General features: G+C 57.2%; 1 long non-coding RNA gene across 1 annotated transcript; it reads right to left on the bottom strand.

Annotated features, from left to right (window-relative positions):
- Positions 1-6,959: 6,959 nt before the first annotated feature.
- LOC138065178 (uncharacterized) lies at positions 6,960-8,485 on the bottom strand. The gene is made up of 3 exons (XR_011138307.1): positions 8,391-8,485; positions 7,810-7,948; positions 6,960-7,017 (listed from the first exon to the last, which is right to left on the bottom strand). It is a non-coding gene; the product is annotated as an uncharacterized lncRNA (long non-coding RNA).
- Positions 8,486-10,928: the final 2,443 nt, after the last annotated feature.

The raw sequence follows: 10,928 nt of genomic DNA, 5'->3' as shown, positions 1-10,928 counted from the left end.
ACATGGCAATACGTGGAGGAGCTAAGGCCAAAAAAGAGGCCAGCAACCCTCCGAGGAGCAGAGCTCTTTCCAGGCAGTGTTGCCTTCAACTGTCGGAGGCGCACACACCTGGAGAAGCCTGTGTATTGCCACAAAGCTCCCTCCCCAGCAGCCACCGCAGCTTGTCAACCTCGCACAGTTCAGCTTTGCAACGCTAGCCGCTCCCGCTGTCCCAGGGCAGTCACACCATTAACCTTTACTCTTGAAGTCTGTACTCACAGGAGTAGCTCCTTTCGGGGCCAGCTCCTGCAGCTGGTACCTGACCCCAGCTTGCAGAGCCTGACTTCATTTCTGTCGGACACGACTCCGACTCAAAAACAAACGCGCTCGGCTAGCCAGAAGGCGCGCTCAGCCCACGCTCGCTTCCGCCAGCGCGACTGCAAGCGCCCTGGCAGAGAGCGCGCCACGAGCTGCTGCGCCGCGGCCCTCTCTGCCGCACAGCGACCCCAGCTCTGTGGGCCATTGTGACGGCGGGCAGCTCGGCCAAGGAGGCGGCCAGCTCGCAGCAGCTGAGCGGGCCGGGCCCGATCTGGCGCACCCAATCGGATCGCAGCGTGCCAGTGGCAGGCGGGTGCTGGGGGCAGCATGGCCCCACCCCTCCTCATGAGGGGGAGGCCGCGGGGGAGGCGCGCTCACCTCGGCGCCCCAAGGGCCCCAAGGGCCCCAAGGGCCCCAAGGGCCCCCGGGCGTCGCCCGCCCCGCGGCCTGCGGCCTGCGGCCGCTGCGCTGCCCCGCTGGCGGCAGGGGCGGGGGCTGGGCTCCCGCCCGCACAGCTGACACCTCTTTCCCGGGCCGAAGAAGCCGGACTAAGAAAAAAAAGCACGCTGCTGTCACCGTACCTGCTGTGCCGTTTGGGCTGCCCTGTTCCTGTTGGTGCGGGTTGTCTTTCCCACTCTTGTGGTGCCCCAAACTCTGTCCCTAAGACTTGTAGAGCACAACACCCGCTCTCCTCCAGCTCCCTTTTCCATGCATTTGGTCTAGGTCAGGAGGGGAAGCAAGCCCCTCATTCTGCACTACAGAGAAACACCTTCAACAGCCCTTAAGAGCAAGCCTGTTGGAAGACCCTGCAACGCCAAACAACTTTTAAGGCGTTCTTGGAGCAGCCGCACAATTTCACCTGTCTCCAGGAATTAGCGGAAAAGCCTGGCGCCATTACACGTTAGCACTAGTGCGCCTCCTCATCAGTGCGAGCACGCTTGGACTTTCTCTCTCCGGAAGGCTTTCCCAGGAACGGGGCTGCTCTCTCCTTGCGCCTTCTGGGACGAACTTAGTCCTGTACAATTGCCGCATAAGAGAGTCTTGACAGAACTAACGAGAGCAGCTATTTGACAAATATTTAGCGGGGGTAAGCCGCCTACGTTTCGCGGGCAGCTCCTGTGCTATGGAATTAACGCGTCAGTGTGTCCACAGCAGCTTTGGTTTGGGGGTTCTTCTCATACTGGATTGGGTGTTTTCCATCATTGCCCCAAGCGGTACTGCAGTTTGCCATGGAAAAGAGCGGCTCGACTCTAGATCGGTCTCCAGGCAAATTCAATTCGTTTTGCAATGCTGTAATCAGTCAAACTGCTCGAGCCGGGTGCCTCTTTCGAGGGACCCAGAACAAAAGAAGTCTGAAGAAACTGTCCTCCTTACAGTCTTAGTTCCCCGCCTGCCAGTGAAAGTCTCTTCCAGTCTTCTTTACTGAGTCAGTAAAGTCTCTTTCCTTCGGATCGGTTCACGTCTGCAGCCCGGGACGGTTGCTACGTTGCTGCTTCACGGTGCCTTCACTCGTTGCCGAAGGTTAACCGTTGCTTCTGCTCGTTCTGCTCTGGGTCCTTGAGGGCCGCTTCTAGCTGGTTTTGCAGTCCCATCAGCAGCAATGTCTTTCGCGTTCACTGCCGGTCAGTCCTGCGGCCTGCAGGCTTCATCTCCGTTAGGCCTCGCGCTCAGCTGGGCTAGAGCTAAATTAGCTCCCGTTTCTAACATAACAGTTATGCTAACTGAGGGACCAGTTTCTAACAGGTTCTACCTTGGCTCTTGGAGCTGCTCTGAGGGAAGGTTCCGGATCTGGAAGGGCAAAGCAATGCTTTTGAAGCCAGCCAGCATTTCATGCCAAAGAGAAGCAGGCATAGCCTGAGATGTCTCCAGGAGAGAGATGCTAACAGATTCCTGGCGCGGTGACACTACTTTCATTTGCGGGAGCTCTGTGCAGAGGGAACGGCTCTCTGTGACCGACTGCCCCCGCTCCCCCGCTGCTTTCTTCAAAGCACTCAGTGGCGGTAGCTTCTGTTTGGCTGAAGCTGGTCAGGCGAACACTCGCAGGCCTGGCACGGCAGAGCTGCTCCTGCGTGGGGCACGCTTGGAGGGTGCATTTGGCGTTTCCTCGGCGCTTGATAATGGAGAGCCTCACTGGGTAGGCAAGGTAGCACTGGGTAGGCAGGAAAGGTAACTCCCTGCCTGAAGTCCTGGGCTCCATAAATAATCCCTCCTACCTGCTCAGACGTCCAAGGCGGCTGCATGTCATAGTTTGCCTGTGAAACAGAGCAAAAGAGTCACCAGGTCTCTGAACTCTGTCAGGAGGAGCTGTGAGGAGGGGAAATCTCCTGGTTCCTGTGACTGTACAGGAGAGCAGACTTTTATCAGGCATAACCCGCAAGCAATCACCTTCCCTCTAACGTTGCCATTAACTCGGGCCACGGAGGGGCAGCGCAGGCGTTACTCTACCGGGAGAGGGTTAGTGTTCAGGGTTTGCCCTTTCGGTGTCCCGTTAGGGCCTAGCGCGTTTTGGCTAGGGGCTACGGGTTGGCACTCGCCTTTTCGGGGTAGGGATCGGGGGAGGCTTGGGGGAGGGTTCAGAGCTCTGCCTACGGCTGCTGGTAAGTGGTTAGGGCATGGGCTAGCCTTTTGGGTTCGGGCTAGGGCTCAGGGTGAGCCCGGTGTGGCAGGGACTTCAGGGGCGGGATCGGGGGGGGGCCTGGGGTGAGAGGGAGGCTAAGGGGTTACCAGGTTGGGCTTGGGCTGGGCGGAGAGGGTGTGGGGCTAGGGATTAGAGCAGGGGCTCGGGGGAGGGCTGGGTGGGGGGGGAAGGGACTGGGGTCAGGGCAGGGCTTCAGGGTCGGGGTTAGCGGCAGGCAGGGCAGGGCAGGACAGGGCAGGGCAGGGGCCTAAGCAAAGGGCTCTCACAGGCCCTGTGCCATGCGCGCCGCCCTCACCGCAGGGCCCCTCACCGCCCCCAGCTCTGCCGTCTGCGTGGGCGCAGCTCTCCGGAGGCCGCCCTGCGTGCCCTGGCGCACCTGCCTCTAGCGCTGGTGGGCAGCGTCTGGGGCCGGCGTGCGGAGGCCGGGGCTGGCATCAGGCTCGGGGCTGGCACCGAGAGGGCGGGCGGGGAGCGAGCGAGCGAGCGAGCCCCGCGCCTTCCCCGCCACGCTGCCCGGGTCGCCGCCTGCCTGCCAGGCCCCGGCCATCTGCGCGCTGGCTGGCCGAGCAGCAAGCGGTGGGCGGGAGGGGCGGGGCGGGGTGGGGCGGGCCGAGCAGCAAGCGGTGGGCGGGAGGGGAGGGGCGGGGCGCCCCAGGAGCGACATGCAGCCCACCCAGTGGCGCTGCCGCCCGGGCCAAGGGCTGGTGCTGGTGCTGCTGGGCCGGCCGGGCCCCTGGGGGCCCGGGGGCCCGCGGGCAGCGGCAGGGGTGCCTGCTCCGGGGCTGCGCTGGCCCGGTGCCGGCCCTGGCACGGGCCGCCTGCCCCCGTGCCCCCGCGCTAGGCCGCGGCACGGCCCACCTGTGCCCGGTGGGCCCCGCTTTGCTCCATCCCTCCCCAGTTCGGTGTGTCTGGTGCCTTTGCCTTGGCTGCCGTGGCCACGCGTGGCTGTGTCGCCGGGACTGCCTGCGTGCCAGTGGCCCTGCGCCCCAAAGTGCCCCCTCGCTAGCCAGCTGGGCCTGACTGGATTTCCCTTTGCCTTATGCAGTTGCTCGACATCTTTTTTTTTTTTTCTTTTTCTTTTCCCTTTAGCCTCGCTTCCTCCACCCAGCCCCAGTGAAGCACAAGCAGCTTCTGATCAGACGTGCTGACACTTGACCTGCCCGAGCAGCAGAGTGGCTTGCTGCTCGCACTCCTGCCACGCGCTCCCACGGCGCCCCATTCGGGCCTTAGCTCCTGCCAGGCCTGGGGCGCCAGCGGGAGCTCTGCTACCCATCGGCATTACCGGCACCTTTGGAAAAAAGCACGCCTAATGGAAGCGAACAGGGGAAAAAAGTTGCTTCTTTGCGTGGTAAAATTCCGTACAGAAGTCTGAAGCACCGCTAAGGACTGGCTTTTGGTTTGATGGTCATTTTATTGTTTTGAGAATCAAAACAAGCTTTTCAAGCTTGGCTTGGCAATGTTATTGTTTTGAGCATGGCGATCTGTTGCTTTTGGTGGTAAGTTGCGGTGCTGGCGGCAAGGTTAGTCAGAGTCCTGAAGGCTCCCGCCAGCAAGCTCGGCATCGGAAAGGCAAGAGGCAGCAGGGTCACTCCCTGTCATGACATTCAGCCCAAGCCCATCTGCTCAGCGGTTTGCTTTTCTAGAAAGCAAAGACCCGAGCCTGCGCACAGCTCGACGTGCGCCGTGACTCCGGCACTGAACGGGCTCGAGAGGAAGGCGGCCAAAAGCCTTCGAGGAAAACCGACTGCCTTTCAGGTCCGGGCTAAGGCGGGTGTTCTGCGCAGAAGAGCAGGACACAGCTACCTGCTTTCCTGGCACCCGCTAGACCTTAGGCACGTGCAATGTGGTGGCAGTCCCGCCTTCTTTCCCAGCAGCCCTTCAAAAACGGAAACAAGCAAGCAAGCAAATCACAGACGCTTTTTGTTGTTGTTTTTAATCAAGGCAGAATATTTGGCAGCTAGGGCCTACTGGACAGCTTTCCGCTGGCAAGCATTCCGAAAGTATTGCAAAGCATAGTCTCTGCTTGAATAAAAAGGAATCCCGCCACCTTCCTGGGGCCCCTTCCCTTCCATCTCCCCGCGGGATGGGGTGGAGCTCTGTTGGTTGCTTTCACCTGCACGGGAAGGCTGCCCGTCCCCGTGGCGTTGTCTGCCGCCACGGGTTCTGGCTTGCTCACGTACAAAGCCGTCTGCAGGAAGGGATTCTTCCTTCTCCTCCCGTGTGTGCTTCTGGAAACGAGGATCTGAGCGTTCCAAGAAGCTCTCCAGCTTCTTGAGGGGGGTCTCCTCTTTTCCTGACGCTTGCCATTGTCCACGGGGAGCTCAGAGAAACCCAAGTCCTACTGTCTGAAGGAAACAGGCAAGTTAAGAACAGAAAAAACAGGGGTGGCACTTGATGCCTCTACGGGACTGTCTCGTATCATACATTTCTACTGCAGGGGCTGATGTGCAGCGCATCAGCTGCCCTGCGGTTAATTTCCGTACGTCTGCCTTACTAGGAAGCGTAAACCCTGAGAGGTCGAGCGGGCATTAGGTCCTGGCTTGTAGACAAATCGTTAATCAAGGCTAGTTCCGGAATACGAGCACCTGAAAACAGTCACTCTCGTAGCCTTCCCAAGAACTGCGTGCAGATGGCATTCTGACCATGTGGTCCTGATCTAAAGGTTTAATGCAAGTCGGCAGTATCTTCCCTAGCCTCTCTGGATCAAGCTGTCAACGCGACCCCCAGAGAGAGTCCCCCCGCGCGCCCCTCCCCCCCGCCCGCCCGCCCCTAAAGAGCTTGGAAGGAATAACAGGGCAGGCAAGAGAGACAGCCCCAAGAGAACGAGGAACAAATTGCTCGTTTTGCTGTAGCCCTTGCTTACTTGTAAGCCTTCTCTCGACGTTTATCTTTGGCCTTCTTGCGCTTCTTGACCTTCTCGTACTTTTTTCCTTTTTGGATCACCTGAAAGCTCTTGTCTCGATCCGTCCCCGTTTCTCTTCCGTTTTGCTGCCGCTCCCTTCTGCACGGGGGTGGTCTCTTCTCAAGAGGCGGGTGCGGATGTGATTCTAACTACGCGGGCCCGTTCTAAAGTGCCGCCCCAGCTCGGCCGTATCTTCCCTGTCTTCGCCTCATCAGCCTACCAACGTGATCCCCGGACAGACTCCGCACTACTGAGCGCTTTTTAAAGCAAACTGGGCGGACAAGAGAAAGAGCCAGAAAAGAACGAGGCACAAACTGCCGGAATCTCTTGTCTCGCTCTTTCTCCGTTTCGCTTCTGTTTTGCTGTCGCTCCCTTCGGCGTGGCGATGTCCTCTTTTTCTGCTTCTTTGCTTTCCAGTCTTCCGGGGAGAGCCCTCCAAAGCAGAAGGAACTGACGCAGGCGGAAGCGCGTGTCTTTGAGGAGAGTGTTTTTCAGACTGCTGCTCCGGAACGGAACAGGGGCGCGAGTCTGCTCTGTGGCTGCGGAAGCGACGCACGTCTTCCCCTCCGGAGAGCGACGGCAGGTGGAGCCACCTGCTTTGGCAAGAAGGCTCGTGGCTTGGCCTGTCTTGTTGTGTTCGTCCTCCGCTTCGGGATCTGTATCGAGGCCGTTTTCCTGAGCTTCTGCCCTTACCTGGGCAGTTTCTGTCACGACGGGAAGACGTGCGCCTGCTTCCATTGCAGTGCCGCTGCTTCTGGCAGCTGTGCTTGTTTCTTTCCAGCCTGCAAGAGCGCCTCCTCTTGTGAGAATGACCGCCTGGTCCCCTTCCGTTTAGCTTCTCCCGCTCTTCGGTGCCAGAGCGCTCTCTCTTCCTCCGGCAGGGCTCCGGGGAAGGTTTTGGCGAGTCGCGTCTTTCGTCGGATGAAGGAACAGGCTTGCTTAGGTCCTCATCCTCCCGAGCGCTGCAGAGACCGTCAGGCTGCCACGCAGTCTGAGGTGCAGGCCGTTTGTTTGGAACGCTGAGAGCCATCTCCCGTTTCTCGGAGGGATCGAGAACGGAAGGCCTGGCAGTTGCCCAGGTTTGGACGCCAGCTGCTGGTAGAGCTGATGATGGCCTTTGGAGGGTGACACCATTGGGCTCCTCTTTCAGGGCTCCGTTTCTGTTGGAACCGTCTGAGCTCTGTATTTCAAAAGAAGAGAGTGTAAGAGGGCTCTGTGCAAACACACAGCTTTGAAAAGCCCTAAACACAAACCCCTCCTGCCAGATACTCCTACAGATTGCCTCGGGAGCTGAGCGGAAGGAAAACCACAACCCTGCTTTAGCTCGGAGTGCGAGGCCAAGGCGGGTGCTACTTTTCAGTCCTGCTTTTGGTTTTCTGCATATTGGAAGCAAATGAGCATCCTTTTTGAAAGCCCATCCAAACAGCTGAGCACGGATTAAAGATGTTCCTAAGTCTCGCTCTCTCGCTCTCCTCCTCTAAGCTTGACGTGTGTACGGATGTATGCGCGTCCATTTTTCCCCTTCACGCTGCCCCTGACAACCCGAGCATAACTGTTCAAGTGCTCAGGAAGAAGCCCTTTTGGTTTTGCTGTCTCAGCTAAAGGGACAGCACTAAAAAGAAGCCCAGCAATCCGGCCTTCTTGTCTTGATTTGAGCACGACCTGCCTCTACTTCCAGCGTCTCTCGGCGCTTCAGGAAGCGGAGCTGGAGGCAAAGAAGCAGCAGGGCTGCAAACAATTTAGCATTAGCCACTGTTTGAGTGATTCTGGCTGCAGCAGCAGGAGAGCTGTGAAGAAAGCTGCAGTGCGAGGAGGGGGGGGAAAACACAATGCAGACGCTACCTACCCCCCACCCCCACCCCACCCCCACCCCCACCACCAAAAAAAAAAAAAAGAGGAAAAGAAAGAGAAAAATCCCACTCTCATTTTGGTGCCTTCATCCTTCCCTCTCTCTCTCTTCCCTGCCAGTTACCTTCATCGTAGGAGGAGGAGGATGGGGTCCCGTAAATCCAGCCTGCTTATTATCAGCCCCCGGCTGAGCAAGGAACGAACGGGGAGAAGCTGGCACGGGTGTGTAAGAAGCGCCTTCTGCAGGTGTCTCACCGCGGCACCTTGGGAAACAACAGTGAGCTCAGTTGAGAGATGTTCTGTCAGCCTCCGCTTGGGCTAAGCCCCATCCTATCACGCTGTAGGAGCAGCTGATCGGCCATACTGAAAACGTAACCAAGACTACGAGCTGAAAATTAGGCGATGGTCTTCCTACCACGGCTGCCCCTTTCAGAGCAAGAACTCATCATCCTCACACCACCTCTGGCCTTAATTGTGCCTCTTTTCGGCATTCGCCTGCTACAGAGAGCGCCTCCGTAACAAGTTACGCGAGTGCAGCAGCTTAAGGCCAAGCAATGAAGGCCAAGAAAGGGCACGGGGACTTCCAGATTAGACAGAACGGAAGTCTACAAATAGCCCTTTCCTCCCGGGACAGAAAGAGAAACGCGTCAGAGGAGAAGAAGAGAAGCATCAGTAGCGTGAAAAGGAAACGCATGCTGAACCCACCTGACATAAAAAAGTAAATACGCCTGCTGGCTGAGAACGGTGCCGATGTTGCGAAGGACGACCGAGGCATCGTTCATCTCATACCACAGTCCGTTACTGGCCTGCAAATAAAGGCAGTGAGACATGGGACGAGTCCTTTCCCCCTAAAAAACAGTGGTTGCCGGTAGCCTTCTGGGGCAAGCCTCTCTTCACCAGCACAGGTTTTACCCTGCAAGAAACGAAGCTGATGCTTACCTTGGTGAAGCAGAAATAGTGTCCCGCGTGGCCGCTGCCACCTCTGTGCACCAGGACCGCATATAAGGCGTAGAGGACTGGTTCGCCGACTGGCTGAGACATGTATGCTCGAAGGTCCAAATACTCCGGATATTTCACGTGCTGAGGACAGAGCAAGAAGACCCCAAACTCATCTGGGAATACTTCACGAAAGAGCCGGAGAAAAACCCTGCTAAGAACACGGACCGGAAGTTGAGGCAGACCTTTCTTTGGCTCGTCAGAAAGAGGTCTTCCCAGGGACAACAGGTAACAATTTCAGGTGCAGAGAACCGTTCTCGGCAACATCAGCTCTTTAAGAGCAGAGCATATGCTTATCGTCCCACGGGAACTGTGCTGTTCCCCCAAGAGCAAGAGCCAGACCTACTTCTTGTACTGAGTCTTCCCAGACATCTACCGCCTCTGTACTTGCAGGCGGCAGACATTAACAGCTTTTCTAGAAGCGTGCTCTGCTCTGGGAAATCTCCCTCCCCAAGAGGACGGATTCGCTTCACAATTGTAGAGCTACCTTGCTAATCTTTCCGCCGGTGAAATCGGCAAATCTTTTCAGGGCTATGGTGAGAACGCTGGAAGAGCGATGGATCGTAAACCTCTTGGACGCAGCAACCATCTGTTCACACCTGCAAAGCGAGCACGGGCAAGTGTTTATAGGCATCTTTCCCTCCCCCGCCTCCCGCCAAAAGCCAAACACGTTTCCGCGTCTCTCGCACGCTCCTCCCAGTGCAATGCTCTGTCCTCGCGTAAGCGGGTGCTTCTTTTCAGAAAGCCACCCGCTGCCTTTCAGCCTTGCTCATGCAGAGACCGTAGCAGGATGCTTGAGGACACCGCGATACGCGCTGGGAAGGTTCTCTTTGGGCAGCCACACAAAAGCCTGAGTGCGCGTAGCCCGGCTGCGCGCCCCCCCCAAAAGCGAGGCTTGCCAACAACTCCTAACGCAGCAGGAAGGCGACTCTTCCCACTAGAGCGCGGTTCCAGAATGTAATGCAATGCCGGGGGATGTTCCCTGGTACGCAGAAGTGGCTCCTTCTAAGTCAAGCAGAATGACAAAGATGCCTCTCTTAAAAGCAAATGTACTGTTTGCCAAGCTCTGGGTGACTTCAGGGTATTAGCTCTACAACCAAAAGGTGCGCCTCGCTGTCTCGTTTGCCTGTCTCAATTGAGTCAAAGGCTAGCTCATGCTCTGAGACAGGCCCTACATTTCAGCCGGGCTCTCCTATTAAGATGTCGTTAGGAAGAATCTTACTTGCTGCATTTGTAGCAGTTTTCACCATCCAGCCGTTCAGGTCTCACAAATTCCTCCAGAGCTGCGGGGACAGAGGAGGCTGCCTGGATGCGGAAGAAAGCAGGGCACTGAGCTCCTGGAAACTCAAATCCCAACCCGCCCCGAGTATTTTGCCACAGGGCCTCCCTCCTTCACCCAGGGGGAGACCGTCGGCTTTAGAACGCCACAAGTGGCAAGAACAAACCCTCAGAGCTCGGGCCCTTCAGCCACCGATCCAAAACGGCTTACCTGTATCTCCAAAGGGATGTCGAGGAACGCCTCGTAGGACTCCGACACTGCTTGGCAGCTCAAGCACGTTACTGCAAGCCAAACAGCAGCACGTCACAAAATGTGAAGGAGACTCCCTTTGCCCGCTTAAACCGTTAAGACCCACTCCTCCCGTCACACCGTTAAGCTCTTTGCGACAAACGGGCACAAAGGCACCGAGCAGTTCTAAGGACAGTCCTCGTTTGAAAAAGTACCTCTGGAGCGCAGAAATCCTCCAAAGATTTGGTGAATGACCGTGGTAGCTTGCGACGACGCGTCCAAGCTGGAAACAAATTATCATCAGAGCTCAGAAGAGCCTGCTTGTCTACGAAAAGCCGGAACAAAGGTTTTCGCGTAGGGTAGGACACGAAGGCGACAAAAGCGCTCGAGAACACTGAAAGGTCGAGGTGTTTCTGCTTACTCGGTGCTTCCATTCAAACAAGCCGTCTGCATAGCAGCCACGGTGCAGCGTAAGAATTCGTGAGCATCTTCCTGTCGGCCAAAATGGAAATGCTCCCCGATTCCTAATGAACACCAAGGGTACAAGGTCTAGCTCATCAAAAGGGACAGAACGCTTCCCTTTCTACAAGCGCTCTCTCGCCCTTAAAAAATTGAACTCTCCAAACCCTTTGCACCCGTGACATAGCCCTCTGAAAACGCAGACGTTTCTACGGAGAACGCCCTCTGCAATGACTTACGCCTAAGGTCCTTGAAGACAGCCGTAGGCTTGATGGCATCCT

The sequence above is a fragment of the Struthio camelus genome, unplaced genomic scaffold (genome assembly GCF_040807025.1).
Source record: "Struthio camelus isolate bStrCam1 unplaced genomic scaffold, bStrCam1.hap1 HAP1_SCAFFOLD_117, whole genome shotgun sequence".
Taxonomy (NCBI): Eukaryota; Metazoa; Chordata; class Aves; order Struthioniformes; family Struthionidae; genus Struthio; species Struthio camelus.
Note: the sequence above shows the minus strand (reverse complement) of the source record. Positions and strands in the feature narration are given on the sequence as shown.